This window comes from Mustelus asterias, unplaced genomic scaffold (genome assembly GCF_964213995.1).
Source record: "Mustelus asterias unplaced genomic scaffold, sMusAst1.hap1.1 HAP1_SCAFFOLD_216, whole genome shotgun sequence".
Classification (NCBI taxonomy): Eukaryota; Metazoa; Chordata; class Chondrichthyes; order Carcharhiniformes; family Triakidae; genus Mustelus; species Mustelus asterias.
The window spans coordinates 596319-611125 of NW_027590202.1; the positions used below are offsets into that span (position 1 = coordinate 596319).

Sequence of the window (14807 nt, forward strand, 5' to 3'; positions counted from 1 at the left end):
ACTCCCCTACCTTTGGGAAAATATATTGACTGTTTAGATGATCCATGCCCCTCATTATTTTATAGACCTCTATAAGATCACCCCTCAACCTTCTACGCTCCGGAGCAAGATTTCCCAGTCTATCCAGCCTCTCCTTATAACTCAAACCATCAAGTCTCGGTAGCATCCTAGTAAATCTTTCCTGCACTCTTTCTAGTTTAATAATGTCCTTTCTATAATAGGGTGTACAGAACTGTACACAGTATTCCAAGTGTAGCCTTACCAATGTCTTGTACAACTTCAACAAGACGTCCCAACCCCTGTATTCAATGTTCTGAGCAATGAAACCAAGCACGCTGAATGTCTTCTTCACCACTCTGTCCACCTGTGGCTCCACTTTCAAGGAGCTATGAACCTGTACCTCTAGATCTCTTTGCTCTGTAACTCTTCTCAATGACCTACCATTAACTGAGTAAGTCCTGCCCTAGTTCAATTTACCAAAATGCATAACCTCGCATTTATCTAAATTAAACTCCATCTGCCATTCGTGAGCCCGCTGGCCCAATTTATCAAGATCCCGTTGCAATCCGAGATAACCTTCTTCACTGTCCACTATGCCACCAATCTTCGTGTCAACTGGAAACTTCCTAAACATGCCTCCTTTTTTCTCACCCAAATCATTAATATAAATGACAAATAACAGTGGACCCAGCACTGATGCCTGAGGCACAACGCTGGTAACAGGCCCCCAGTTTAAAAAACAACCCTCTACAACGCCCTGTGGCTTCTGTCATCAAGCCAATTTTGTATCCATTTTTAGCTACCTCCGACAGAGCGATATTAGCTACATAGAAGCGACTTTTAAAAACATCTGCTTTGTTTTCATAACTATCAGTATCTTTCCGCACTATAAACACGGGCTGCGTGTCTGGATGTTGTCGGTACCAGTGCAGCCGATAGTCGCTCTCTGCTCCTTAAAAGTGGAGTCACAGGTGGACAGAGTGGTGAAGAAGACATTCAGCGTGCTTGGTTTCATTGCTCCAGGTTAAAGTCACGATCTCGCCTTCTCTCTTAACATCTGATGTGAGCGGCTGGGTGACAGAATCTCCATGTCTCAAATATGGAAATAACAACACAGAAAATGGTCAGAAGGGCGTATGATTAATTTGTGGTCTGGAACCAAGCTTGGGAAACGTGTGAAACAGTGCAATGTTTTTTGCACGTAATTACCTGTCAGGAATGATCCCCACAGCAGCTGCATTGCCGCTGTCGCTCTGTAAAAGGGGAGCTGCGTGTTTGATTTTATCCGGTCTAATCCCAGCCTTCAATAATCAGCTTCCTTTTTTCGTATGTTCTCAGCTCCCTCCCTTCTGTCTCCAGTGGTGCTGTGTGACGCCCAGGTGGTGAGATAGCAGACAGTAACAAGACGCACCGTGAGCTGGATTAATATAATCAGCCTTACAGAGAGAACGTACACATTTAGCGATTGACTTGGGGAAGAATGTAGAAAAATGGGGTACAGGAACATGGGAACAGCAGTAGGCCATTCTGTCCTTCGATTCTGCTTCGTCATTCAGTTAGATCAGGGCTGATCAGCCTGAACGCAACTTTCCCGCGCTATCTGCATCGCGCTTAATGCCATTAGGCTCCCAAAAGCTGTTGATTTTTTTGAACATGCTCAATAATTGACATTCCACAAAAAAACCCTTATTTTCTTACTGTGACCCGGAAGCTAATGGAGGCTAAATAGTTCTGTCCTTGTTTTTTTTTTCTCAATACGTCCATTAGCCTTATTATCAGGACAGTTTTAACAGTGATTCCCGTGAATTGTTTCTGTGTGTGGGACATGGATACCACTAGTTGTCCATCGGTAGTTGAGATCAACCACATTGTTTTGGCTTTGGAGTCACGTGTAGGCCAGACCAGGTAAGGACGGCAGATTTCATTCCCCAAAGTACATTAGTGAACAAAATGGGTTTTTCCGACAATCGACAATGGCTTCATGGTCGTCAATAGATTCTTAGTTGTCGATATTGTTTTAGTTGAATCGGGTCCGCGCAACATTCGCTGAGTTTCTGGATTAATAGTCTCAGGATAATACCCCCTCGGCCATCGCCTCTCCTGTTGTGAATATCAGCAATACCGAAAATGTATAGAAGCACCACAGAGTGAATCATGCTCTATTTATAGCCCAATATTATTACCATTCTCTGGTCCGTTCATCTTGTCACTCTGGGGCATTGGTTTTTTTTCATACCAGGCTCCCTCTGGTTTCTGTCACCGCGTCTCTCAGTCCACAGTAATACACCGCGCTGTCCGACAGCCGCAGCTCACACATGCTGAAGTTCCCCTCGCTTTTCGACCTCTCGATATATGCAGAAAATAGTGTTCCCACACCCTTTGCACTGGGAATATCTCCATAATAAGAGATATAGATCAAGAAGATGGGGGCTTTCTCCGTTCTTTTTGCTGGGAACCTTCTCCCGGTCCTGGCGATACAATTGAATGTAATATGCACCAGCTGGTGCGCAGTTAACCTATTGGTCACCGGGGCATTGAGTTTAAAACATGGCGAGTCATACTGCAGCTTTATAGCACGTTAGTTCGGCCGCACTTGGAATATAATTTTCAATTTTGGTCGCCACACTACCAGAACGATGTTGAGGCTTTGGAGAGGCTGCAGAAAAGATTTACCAGGATGTTGCCTGGCATGGAGAGCATCAGAATCATAGAAACCCTGCCGTACAGAAGGAGGCCATTCGGCCCATCGAGTCTGCACTGACCACAATCCCACCCAGACCCTACCCCCACATGTACACGTTAATCCCTCAAACCTACGCATCTCAGAACTCTAAGGGGCAATTTTAGCATGACTAATAAACCTAACCCGCACATTTTTGGACTGTGGGAGGAAATCCGAGCACCTGGAGGAAACCCACGCTGACACGAGGAGAATGTGCTTACGCCACAGACCGTGACCAAAGCCGGGAATCAAACCCAGGTCCCTGGAGCTGTGAAGAAGCAGTGCTAACCACTGTGCTACCATGTCGCCCATTAGCTAAGAAGAGAGGTTGGAGAAACTTGGTTTGTTCTCACTTGAACGACGGAGGTTGAGGGACGACCTGATCCAAGTCTACAAGATTCTGAGGGGCATGGCTAGAGTGGATAGTCAGAAGGTTTTTCCCAGGGTGGAAGAGTCAATTACTAAGGGGCATAGGTTTAAGGTACGAGGGGCAAGGTTGAAAGGAGATTAATGAGGTAAGTGTTTTACATCGAGTGTGATGGGTGCCTGGAACACGCTGCCGGGGGAGGTAGTGGAAACAGATACGATAGTGACATTTAAGGTGCGTCCGGACAAATATATGAGTAAGGTGGGAATAGAGGGATATGGTCCCCGGAAGGATAGCGGGTTTTAGTTCAGTCGGGCAACATGATCGGTGCAGGCTTGGAGGGCCTAAGAGCCTGTAACTTTCTTTGTTCTTTGTTCTTTGAGTCCCATTAAATGGAATGGGTTCAATCTATAATTGTTTGGGTGAAGATATTTACATGTATTTCCGGTCTCTCCAGCGATTGGTTAATTCCCAAACGAATCAACTGGTGACGTCCAATCATGTCCCTGATTCTCCAATTCATCCAATCAGCTCACAGAGCCTTTGTTCTCCAGTTTATTACGTCAGAGCAGGGCCAGTGAATCAATGAAGTTGTTTTCCCCACAGCGGGACCGAAACGAGGATTCACCGCAATGTTGGCCCTTTAGCCAAGACAGCTTCTGAGGTGGTGACAATGAGGTAAATGGTTAATGCTGTCCTTGTAACAATGTCGGGAGTTCCCATTCAACAGTCTGAATATTTTGCATATCCTTTTTCACGTTATATGAACTTGAAAATATCTACAACGAAGAACGAATGTTCCAAAATACCATTTTTGATTTTGATGCCCTTGCATTTAATATCAGCGGGGTTCTTGTCAAACATTTTGGAGGGCCGAAGGGCCTGTTTCCTGTGCTGTACTGTTCTCAACAGTGGGTGGGGGCGGTGGCCGGGGAAGGGGTGTGCTTCCACAGGTTGATCTTCAGATTCAATGTCACCGAGGAGATCCATCTACCTGCCTAAAGAATGTTCCTGGAGACCCATCTTCTTTCTCAGGAGGTCCATGTCCACCTCAGAATTTCTATTACCGAAATTGACCTCATCCAAAACTCTCGGAGGCAATGAGTTCCAGGTCCTGAGCACTCGCTGTGGAAAAGATGTTGCTTCCAAATCTTCTTCGCCCCCGCCTTGCCCAATATCTTAAAAATTGCCCCTCCCCCTCTAAACTTGCCCTAATCTTGTCCACCTCGATTAAATCGCTCCTCAATCTCCTTCGCTCCAATGGACAACAATCCCAGCATCACAAACCAGAAACCTCTGGCTAATTTGAACTTTTCAAAACTAAACTTACTCCAAAGAAATTCCTCCATCTGATTTAACTGAAATTTGTCAACTTTTAAAAAACATTTCTGTGTATTTTGCTTCTTAAAATTAAACATGTTTAATCAGAGTTCATCAACGTTTTAGAAAATGTTTTCACTATTTTGAAAAACGTAATGTTTCCACGTATTTTTCGAGAAATTTCCAACTTTTTAAAAGGTAGCTTAAACTTGCTAACATATTTCCCCGAATACTTTAACGAGAATTCGTCATTTAAATAAACTATTTTTTAAAAAAAAACTTAATTGAACTTTATCAGTATTTTTTTCTTAAAATAGTCAACATTTTTTTGAACAATCATTGGCTAAGATAAATTTCATCACAGAAGCTGACTGCATTTGGTCAACATTTCTCTGAATTGGTCAACACACATTTTTCACCCACACGAATATGGAGTTTGTGAACTACTGTTAAATTATTACACCGAGCCAGCCAGGAGTCGAACCTGGAATCTTCTGATCCGTAGTCAGACGCGTTATCCATTGCGCCACTGGCCCACAGCAAAGCCGCATGCAGCAATGTTTACATATCGGTCCGAGGCTTCAAAATCGGCAGAAACATGGTCAAAACATTTTAATGAGGAAATGTTGCATAATTAAATTTTTCTCTACTCACTTACAGTAATTCTACTTTGCCTTGAATTGAGTTAACCTGCTGTGTTGGAATTCGAACCCTGGTTCCCAAAGCTTCAGCCTGCTTCTCTGCGTTATCAATCCAGCGTCAACAACGTGACTCGAAACCGTACCCCTCCCGCCAGTGAATCCACGATTGAATATTACCTGAATGTAGTATCTTACAATCATATGACATTGGCCCTTACTTGAGCCACAAAATACATTCAGGAAAAGAAAAAAGTGCGGAAAATTCACGACAAACTGAGCAGGAAAGAAGACACACCTATTCTGACTCAGCACGCATGTTATCAGTTTATTCAGTGGCTAAAAGAGCAGGGCAGAGGATGGGAATCCTGTGGGAGTAACTCACCTCCCGACTCCCACAAAACAGTCCACGATCGACGTGGCACAAGTCAGGAGTGCGATAGAATATTCTCCACTTGTCTGCATGATGCAGGAATCCACCAAAGGCATTTTAGACAGCATCTCCCAAACCCAAGAGCGCTTCCACCTGGCCCCTGCCACCCCCCCCCCCCGCCCCCTCTCCCCCCCTCCCCCCTCCAACGCCACACAGCCAACACCACACTCAATTCCCTCAGCATTCTGATTTGGAAATATATCGCCGTTCCTCCACTGTCATTGGGACAAATTCGTGGAATTCCCTCCCTAACAGCACTGTAAGTGTACCTGTACAAATGGATTACAACGTTTCAAGAAGGCAGCTCACCACTACTTTCTCAAGGCTAAATACTGATGGGCAGTGCATGCTGATCTAGCCAGCGACACCCACATGAACAAAAAGAATCATCCAGGCAGCTCACTGAACCCATAATCATGGGGCCAGCTGAAGAGGTGAATGGAGATAAAATGAATGTCAAGTTACATAGCCAACCCTGTTGATCATATATTTATTTTCGAGCGAGTGTGTTGTGCTGATAGTTTCCGCACAGTTTGTGCTCAGGTTCTCAAACGAAACCCCATGTGGACCAATCCCAATGTCTGCAATGCAAAGAAAAAAACAAAACCTGCAGCTCATGAAATCTGATCAAATCTTCGTGGGAGAGGGCGGCACAGTGGCTAATTCTGCTGGCTCACAATACCAGGGACCTGGTTTCGATTCTGGGGTTAGTCACTGTCTATGTGGATGGAGATATACAGCTTTTTAAAGTTGCAGCAGTAGCTCACCGATAGTCCCAGTGACCTAACGCGTAAGGCACTGGCTTCCTAAACCAGGGAGCATGTGTTCGAGGCACTTCTGGGATGCGGCTTATTTTAACACTTAGGTGTCCAACATTGGCAAATGCATTTCTTGCCAACTAATCCTGGCTATTTCTGGGCAGATATGTTTTGGGTGGTACATTGGTTAGCACTGCCGCCTCAAAACGCCAGGGTCCGAGGTTCAAATCTGGCATCGGGTCGCTGTCTGTGTGGAGTTTGCACATTCTCCCGTGTCTGCATGGGTTTCCTCCGGGTGTTCCGGTTTCCTCCCATTGTCCAAAGATGTGCGGCTAATGTTGATTGACCGTGTTAAATTGGCCCTAGTGTCAGGGGTATTAGCAGGGTGAATGCATGTAGTTACAGGAGTGGGGCCTGGATGGGATTGTGGTCAGTACAGACTTGATGGGCCGAATTGGCCTTGTTCTGTACTGCAGGGATTCTATGATTCTAATGGAACCTTATAACATTCTGACCGGGTGAAACAGGGTAGATTCAGAAAGAATATTCTCGTTAGTGGGGAGTCCAGAACTCGGGATAATAGTTTGAGGATAACGGCTGAGATGATGAGACTTCCTTCAGCCAGAGAGTGGTGAATCTGCAGAGTTCACTCCCACAGAAAGTAGTTGAGGCCAAACACTATGATTTCAAGAGAAGTTTAATATAGCTCTTGGGGCTAAATGGCGGATCAGGGTATTGAATTTGATTATCAGGCATGACAACAATGAATGGTAGATGATGTTCCAATGACCTACTCCTGCTTTCGATGTTTTGATGTAACAGGGATAAGAAGAAACAGTAGGGCTAGTCTCGGATTTCAACTCGGGATCTCGGTGGTTAAGGCATACCAAAATGCGATTCATACCCCTGCATCAAGGAGCCTATAAGCAGCCACTGATTGAAAGAAAATATGTTCTCTTGGCCATTCACAGCCGATCAGATAACTGCAGCGAAGGCGGAAGATGCTGCAGAAACCTAGGAATTCAGGCAGAATTTGTTGACAGGGAAACAAATCTCATCTTTTACATCCATGGCCTTTCATTACAACAGGAAAAGGTGAAAAATGTGGGAATTTGAAACGACTGAAACTCAGGAGGGAGGAAATGTAACAACAGGAATAGTCTGGAAGTCAGGAGAAATGAAACGATTAGTTTTATTTATTATTGTCACATGTATTAGTATACAGTGAAAAGCATTTTTTCTTGCGCGCTATACAGACAAAGCGTACTGTTCATAGAGAAGGAAACGGGAGCGCAGAATGTGGTATTACAGTCACTGTCAGGGTATAGACAAAGATCAACTTAATGCAAGGTAATGTCCATTCAAAAGTATGATGGCAGCAGGGAAGAAGCTGTTCTTGAATCGGCTAGCACGTGACCTCAGACTTCTGTATCTTTCTCTCGAAGGAAGAAGATGGAAGAGAGAATGTCCGGGGTGCGTGGGGTCCTTAACAATGCTGGCTGCTTTGCCGAGGCAGCAGGAAGCGTAGACAGAATCAGTGGATGGGAGGCTGGTTTGAGTGATGGATTGGGCTCCATTCACGACTCTTTGTAGTTTATTGCGGTCTTGGGCAGAGCAGAAGCCATATCAAGCTGTGATACAACTTGAAAGAATGTTTTCTATGGTGCACCTGTTGTAGGTAAAAAACCTCTGACACTGTTAGTGGTTCAAAATGCAGTGTTTATTTTCACAATTGTGGGAGAAGTGAGGTTCCTAACAGTGAACCCCCAGCCTTCTCATCGAACACAAGTAAGAACAGAGTTTATATATGTCCCGGGCCCCGCCCTCATTACATTGCAAAACCTGAGATGGCTGTCATTGTTCATGGTGAGATTCTTGTTGTTTTAGCAGTGTCTTCCTCTGCGTAGTTTGTCCGATCTCCAAGGCCACGATTGTTCGTCATTTATATTCTTGAAACAACATCACAGGTTTTGCACAAACAAGTTAACTAATCTACATACAGATTTGTATAATACTTTATATCAGGATAAGATGAATAACGTATGATGAATATATATATATATATATGAATCTATGGTCATACAAAGACAGAAGGTATACATGTCAACTCCATCGTGTTAAACAAAGGTACATAAAAATGGAGACTGTTTAGCTTATTTCGAGCTGGGTTAATCGCATTTCTTGATAACAAATGGAGACAGATGAATAGCTGTTCCTTTTATCTGGCACAGACATGAAAAACACCGAACTCTGACAAAAACATGGACTCTGCAGTGTTCTCAACAAAATTACAGAGTTTGGGTCTTAATGCTTAAGTGTGACAAAGTTCATTAACCCATTCCCGACTGCACTCCCCCCTTTTGGTCGGATGCCAGGTCCAAACATGGCATTTATGACCAACTCAGAACCACATGTTTTCGGGGAATGGGCCTAGCTCCTTAGTTGGGAGGTCTGCCCCCTCCACCTGTACACTTGCGACTGTCATAATTCGCGCTGTTACTGTTTTGCAACAGGCATTCAATAATGCCATACAAACACAGCAAGTAATTACAATTACAATTAATACAATCAATCCATGCATCAGGTATGAACCCCACGACCCAACCATTGCCCCAGCCAGCCAGGAGGGTTATACTCATGATATTGGTTCCCTTCTTCCTGTATTGCTTTTGCTACTTGTTTAATATGATCTGCTAAGCGAGTTATATTCTCCGAAGCTTCGGGAATATACGTACAGCATTCGAAGCCAGCTATGGCACATGTTCCTCCTTGGGAGGCTAGCACATAATCGAGTTCCAATCAGTTCTGTAACGCCACAGTCCGAATAGCTACGACCTCTGCTGACATTTCAGAGATGGCCGTGCTCACCTCCTCGAACCCATCCTTAGTCTTATTTGCAACTTTCTCTAGGGTTGAGGCCATCCGTATCAGTTCCTGTGCTGTCTTTGCCGTCCCAAAAAATTGGTAGGCTATCATGAAGAACCGTTCTGTCTCACTAATGGCTCGCTTAGCCCTAAGCAGGTGTATTTCGGGGTGGTCCCATAAGTCAGTGTAATGGTGAATATAAGGCACCACATATGCCAAATAACACGATCCTGTCCAATTCCAGGGAAGCCACGGATAGGCATTGTTTCCACAGACAAAATAGGTACCATTATATGCAGTCATCTCGCTTACATAAGCGGAGGAGAGGCTAACCGGGACAGTGGCTATGGGGCACTGGATTGTGACCTGTATCATGGCCTCAGCGTCATCAGTGATATCAATCTGTTGTATACAGTAGCTACGGCCAACAGGTATGGTTCCATTTCTTGTCAGGCAGATAACTTCCCTCTGTTTATTTTTCACAACAAAGTAGGGTGGGGATCCTGATCTGTCGTAGCCGGGCTGGTAATTCTTCTTAAAGGACGATAAAGTGCACCCTCCGCCCCCTAGCCTTGAAACAACATCACTGTTGCTGATACCCTGCATAGTGGTACCCGATGGGGTTTTAAATGTCAGTTGCATTGTCCCTTTCTGGGTTCCATTCTGATTTAAAACCCATTCAATTACTTCTAGAGCTGATAAATGGATAGGAAATAAGGGAATTCCTCCCTTTCCTCCATGCATGGGAATGTGTGAACAGACCCAGCACTTGGTCAGATTCGATTGTGATGCTCTCCTGGTACCAGATAAGACATATACACAAAGATGTTCATACAATAGACAGAGTCATCGTTACAGAGATGATCATTGTGCTTCATCCCTAACTCCTCATAATTCAATTTATATTCTCCTGCTATGGCTAACAGGGCCAGGGTCGTGAGCATCAGCATGAGAAGCATCTTATCACTTACTAATATCCCGCCCGACCGTTATACAATGGTCCAAAGGCTATATCGCCCACGCACAACACCGCGGATCCGCGAACCCGTTCAGCTTGCTTGGAGGTCACTTTGTTTGCTTATATCTGTAAGTGGAGTATATCACATATTTTTCCAATTAATTTCAGCATATTCAATTGAGTATATACAGGCACAGATATCTCCACTAATTATAACTTCATGCGGCTCATTTCATTTTTGTACAAGCCCTGATTTGTTAGGTAATATTTTTACTTGGACATCCCACTGTTGGGACTGTCAGGGAGCATGTCAAGCTCTCTCTGCATCTCTTATTTCTTGATTGTCTTTTACCGATTTATGCATCCCTTTTAGTTGGGTGCTTAGTTCCAAAACATATCTCTTGATTTTATCTTTTAGTGGACCTACATCGGTCCCACCTGTTATGGTGCTTTTTGGTAATTGCATCGTCCGTCCTGTCATTAGCTCATAAGGGGTTAATCTGGTTGTTTGGTTTGTAGCAACCCTTAAACTCATTTAGTATGGTGGGCAATACCTTCATCCACGTTTTTTTCCCGATGTCTGTATGGCCTTCGCCAGTGCAAAGTAGTTTTGCCCAATGTAATTAATTGTGCTATGCTTTAAGCTAATTTAAGCTCATTTGGCCTCGGCAGCTTGGAATTCTGAGTCCAATTAGAAACTTAGCTGAATTCTCTGAAAGTACAATGTAAGGTAAACAAACTTTCTCATGGCCAAGTTGTTAATGTCGCTGGAGACTGCTTGTATGCAATAATAATATCTAATTTAGTTATGCTTTAGAAACAGATGTTTTGTTTTGTTCAATCTCAGGCTGGTTTTTGGTTGCTCTCTTTCCCTCTCCTTTCTCTAAAATAACCGTTATTTCGAAAACAATGCTTAAAGAAAGGCATATTTACTTCAGATCAGTCAAGTTTATTCTGAAGAAATAAACAGACCCTTCAGTTGGCTTAGTGCGAATCACACAACACTTTGCACTGGCTGCAGCCGGACATTCTATCAAAAGGCATCGCTTTTCTCATTTAAATCACATACCATACAACTCTGATCGTTATATGATGTATTTTTACATTATATCTAATTTGATCATTTGTTTGTCCACATTTGAAAGTGCAATGTTTCAGCAGAAATGATCCTTCTATAGACAGATTGTCTCACAAGGTAAACACCAGTGTTTCGTGGTCATAGATGCCAATAGTTTATGCTGTCAGACACCGCTCTTTAAAAACACAGATAACCGAATAAGCAGTTTGTTGTGGGCAGTCGAATGCTGCAAGATTTTTGAGTCTGGCTGCAAAGCCAGTCTCCAACTCTTTTTCTCTCTCTCTTAAGTAATCCGGTTTCACTTCCTGTCATGTTAATGTTAATTGTGCAAGCTATTACAAATTATGGCAAAGAATGGTGACATGTTTGGAATAACTAGCCTTTTTTTCACAGACTTATGTTTTTATCAATACACAACATATATTATATCGGGTCTCTCAAAACCCTCTTAATTTAATTTTAAATTAATCTGTTTCCATTTTTAAACTGAGCTCCAGATCAGAATTCCTTGCACTTTCAGAACAGTAACAAGCACAATACATGTAACAATAACAAGAGTTACTTGATTAGAAATGTTTTGGTTTGCTTCCTAGCTGGCTAGGTTCTAAGCTTTGCAGTGTTCTTAGATTTGGAAAACCTTGAACAATAGATAGAACAATTCCAATGGCAGTGTATAATTTTAACTAGTTACACTATCAGAACTATAATCAATGTGAGATGATTTAAATGATGTAATTTGTTGCATGTTATCGGAACATCACACAAGTCTTGAATTTCATATCGGTAACTAACTGGCAACACAAGTTCCAATAATTCATGGTGTTCAATGGTTGGCATCAAATGCAAATTAAAAATACTCAAGGACAACGTCTTTATTTGTATTCACAACTGAGGTTTTAACTGATTTAATCTCCTGCTGTAACTTGGGATAATCGGAACTACGATTCATTGATTTGATAGACTTTAAACTGACTCATAGACAGTATATTCACCTCATTCTTTTGTTCCTGCTTTTCCATTTTTCACCAAATTACTTATGATTTTTTTAACTTCTCAACTACACTCTTATAATTTCAACTTCAAGACAAGGAAAGGCCACATGGTCCTTCCAAGGTTTAACTCCTTTCTCAACATTAAAACGAACAACAACAAAACATTCACGCAATCACGTTGTTAAACACACAGATACACACAGACACACATGGAAGCTTCCAACATTTATTCAGACTTAACATCTTAAACTGGGATGGAAGTAAAACATTTAAGAATACAGACCGTTGATTAACAGTCGCTTTTATGCTGCTGCCTTCCAAGCTGTAATTCAACTCAAAACAGAAGTAAATTCAAGAAATCTTATCACTTTAATCTTTAACCGTTTGTAACAAATACTTCCCCAGCATTTTCTTATCTCATTATTCCACTGAATTATTTCCCTCATCTCTAATTATATTAATTTGTCAATTTGGTATTATAGGCGGGCACTCCCTTTTAGCCCGTCTGTCTTTTAATACAGTTTCATGGTTGATCCATGTAACACATTTTAATTAGAATGCATTATGGCAGTATAATAATTCCCAGTATGACACACGCACTCCCATTCTATCTTATGTAACTCCCTTCTCTGTTAAATTTTGACTATAATCTTAAAATTACTGCAAGTCTTATAACTCAGAGGAACATAAACAAGTGATTAATCATCATTTCAAATACGCAGGAATAAGTTATTTATCTTTTCAACTTCAGTTCTATCAAAAATACATTTTCAAATTTAACAAAAGCCTGATCCAAATAATCCATTTATTTTATCACTTTTAAATATCCCTCCTAAAATAATTATCTTTCCACAGGCAGATGCAGTAACTCTCCTTACGACTCTTCAGATGTAACCTAATGCTATTATTCCCACATTCCTCAAATCTCTGTCCGATGCATTATCGTAAAATTTACTGGGGAACGTAATTTATTAAACTCGCATTGATCTGCTATACCCCATTCCACCGCATGAGGCTCTCGATCGCAATTACATCTTACATCTCTCTCTCTCTCTCCCTCCCTCGAGTGAGAGAAACTTACAACCTGTTTGTTTTCTTTTAACCCTTTATTCCCCTTTTAACTGTTTTGTTGCGGTAATTGGTGTATTCCTTTAACTGAGTCCAATGCTTCCAGACACCCCGACCTTACATATCGATGCAGGCACAGGTGTCTCCACTGATAATGACCTCATAGGAGCCTTTCCATTTGGGGGCAAATCCAGGTTTTCCTGGTAGTGTTTTTACCATAACCTTGCTGCCCGCCGGGGGTACCTCCGGGGTCTGTTCTAGTTTATTTTGCTCATCTATCACTATTTGTTTGTCCCATACTGTTTTCCGCATATCTTTCAATTGGGAGCTTAACTCTGATACATATCGTCTAATCCTGTACCGTAATGGGCCTACATCTGCACATTTCCGTGATCCATCCACAAACAGGACCAAATATGGTGCCTCCAGGGGCGCATCTTTTATTCTACTCTCCTCTACCTCTTCGTCTACGTCCCCACATGAGTGGGGAGACCCTTCACCTAACATTCCTTCTGCGGGGTTCATTCCCATGTCTCGTACAATGGTGATGGACTTAGTGGGTGGGAGAAGCACTGCCTCCCACTTCGCCCCTCTCATGTTTGAGACAGACCGCAATTTTCCTGTGTTCAGCATTTCCACCAAAGTATGTTTGGTGTGTAAAACAATCTTCCCCGTCATTATGATGGGCTCGCTGACCTTTACTGCCCATGCCGCGCAATCTAGTGCGGCTATACATCTGGGTAACCCGGTTACTACGGGGCCCTCCGCTGTGGAATAATAACACACGGGTCGCTGTTTGTCCCCATGGACCTGTGTGACTACTGCCGAATAAAACCCCCCTTCGTGATTACAATAGATAGGAAAATCTTTACTAGCGTCAGGCAGTCCAAGTCCTGGAGCCTTCATTAGTTCTACTTTTAGTTTACTCTGTGCCCTTTCCTGTTCTGATCCCCATTCGATAACTTCTAGAACGGGTTTCCCCCCTTTTACTAGCCTTTGTATTGGTTCGGCTAGCCTTGCGAATTCTGGTATAAAGTTGCGGCTGTAATTAAACAGTCCCAAAACCTTCCTTACCCCTCGGACGGTTACTGGTCTTGGCATTTGCTGAATGGCTGTTTTCCTGTCCAGTGGCATTTCTTTGGTCCCCTGGGATATCAGGTGTCCCAAATATAACACCTGCGCTTTCCCTATTTGGGCCTTCCTGGGGCTCGCCTTTAGTCCCTGTTCGTCTAAGTGTTTCAGGACTGAGTATAGTGCCGTCTGGTGATTATCTACACTGGGTCAATTCCACCACTCCTGTTCATTCGTATCGGGAATTTGGAACAACATTGGCAAGCCAGATACCTCTTTATCTTTCCTTTGATTCTCACATTCACTGATCCCTCTTCTTAATTGTTTTATTGTGGTAATTCTGCTCCAATAAGTGGGAGCATTCCCTCATACTCTCTGAATCTCTGTTTTACACTGGGTGACGGGTTTATAATTTTGCTTTTGGCCGTGCACCAGTTCCCCTCCGGGTTACTGGTGCTGAGTTGTATTCTAGCACTTCCCACTCCTCAGGAGGAGCGGTGTGGTCCCTGTGTGGACTCATTAGGAGGTAGAGGAACA

General features: G+C 43.0%; 1 non-coding gene across 1 annotated transcript; it reads right to left on the reverse strand.

Annotated features, from left to right (window-relative positions):
• Positions 1-4872: 4872 nt before the first annotated feature.
• trnar-acg (transfer RNA arginine (anticodon ACG)) lies at positions 4873-4945 on the reverse strand. The gene has a single exon. It is a non-coding gene; the product is annotated as a tRNA-Arg (tRNA).
• Between the last annotated feature and the right edge of the window lie 9862 nt (positions 4946-14807).